This window comes from Octodon degus, unplaced genomic scaffold (genome assembly GCF_000260255.1).
Source record: "Octodon degus isolate 3935 unplaced genomic scaffold, OctDeg1.0 scaffold00015, whole genome shotgun sequence".
In the NCBI taxonomy this organism is placed as follows: domain Eukaryota; kingdom Metazoa; phylum Chordata; class Mammalia; order Rodentia; family Octodontidae; genus Octodon; species Octodon degus.
Genome location: NW_004524591.1, coordinates 24,060,745 through 24,062,283, shown reverse-complemented (window position 1 = coordinate 24,062,283; position 1,539 = coordinate 24,060,745). Strand labels below are relative to the sequence as shown.

Genomic DNA, 1,539 nt, shown 5'->3' with positions numbered 1-1,539 from the left:
GCCCCTATGAACACACTGAGTCACAATATCTTTGACAAAGGGGCCAAACATACTCACTGGAAGAAAGATAGCCTCTTTAACAAATGGTGCTCGAAAAACTGGCCCTCTACATGCTGAAAACTCAAAGTTGACCCAGGTCTATTACCATGCACTAAACTAAAGTCAAAATGGATTAAAGATCAAAACATTAAAGCAGAAGCACTAAATCTCCTGGAAGAAAAAGTGGGAGAAACTCTTGAAGACATAGGGCTAGGCAAACACTTCATGAACAGAAATCAAAGTGCACGGGAATCAATTGACAGAATTAACAGCTGCTACCTGCTCTTACTGAGGTTTTTTTCACGTCAAAAGAAATTACCAACAAAGTGAAAAGGCAACCCACAAATTTGGAAAAATCATGACAACTACGTACTCAGACAAAGGTCTGCTCTCTAGAATTAGAAAGAACTAAAAAGCAGTAGGGCCTCAAATTTTAAAGACCGAATCCAGAAATGGGCATCCGAGATGAACACACACTTCTCAGAGGAAGAAATTAAGGAAGCAAATAAATATATGAAAAAATGCTCCACATTACAAGCCATCTGTGAAATGCGAATTAAAACAACATTGAGATATCATCTCACCCCAGAAAGAATGACTATCATAACGAAATCACCCAAAAACAAATATTGCAGAGGCTGTGGGGGAAAAGGAACCCTTCTCCACTGCTGGTGGGAATGTAGACTGGTGCAGACGTTATGAAAATTAGTGTGGAGACTCCTCAGAAAAGTTGGACTGAAAATCCCATTAAAACCAGCTATTCCTCTACTAGGAATTTTCCCAGAGGATCTGAAAAGATCATATCCTAGTGATATATGTGTGCCTATGTTTATAGCAGCACAATTTGTGATAGCGAAATGTTGGAAACAACCAAGATGCCCATCGCCTGAGGAATGGTTGAAAAAGATGTGGTATTTTTACACAATGGAGTATTATTGAGCCATTAAGAATGATAGACTCGAAGCCTTTATATTGAAGTGGATTCCACTTGAACATGTGCTCATAAGTGAAATAAACTAGCGTCACATGTGTAAATATCGTATAGTCTCCCTAGTATAAGAACTCAAAAGAAGAAGTACTAGTAGAAGGGTATAATACAAGTAAAAAGAAAGCAGAATGTCAAGGACTAACTAATCAAGAGAGGGAAAGGAGAAGAGCTAGGAAACATGAATAAGTCAAGCCATACAGTTAAATGTAGAAGATGGGCAAGGCAATGATCCTGAGAATCTTCAGATTTTTTAATCTGGCAGTTAATTGGAAAGATTTTTACTCTGACTAACTATGTGAACTATGCTAGTGCAGTGCAGATGTTAATTTGTAATAGTAGTTTCATGCTTGGAGTGCCTTTCGTGCTGGCCTTCTGAATATGGACTGCTTCTCATGACATGCCAGTTGCTGCTATGTTGTCTCTCGGGTAGATGATTGTTCAAAAAAAGTGGGTGGTGATTGAAAGCAAGAGACAGGAGGAGGAATATTGTGAGACTGTCCTGCTTCAAGGTT

The 1,539-nt window shown here is 38.9% G+C and overlaps 1 protein-coding gene and 1 pseudogene across 1 annotated transcript in view; one reads left to right on the top strand and one right to left on the bottom strand.

Moving 5' to 3' along the window:
- Exoc4 (exocyst complex component 4) overlaps positions 1 to 1,539 on the top strand; it is a 951,164-nt gene that overhangs the window by 59,019 nt on the left and 890,606 nt on the right. The gene's annotated exons all lie outside the window — the stretch shown is intronic.
- Positions 422 to 1,539, bottom strand: part of LOC105741524 — a 10,847-nt pseudogene continuing 9,729 nt past the window's right edge.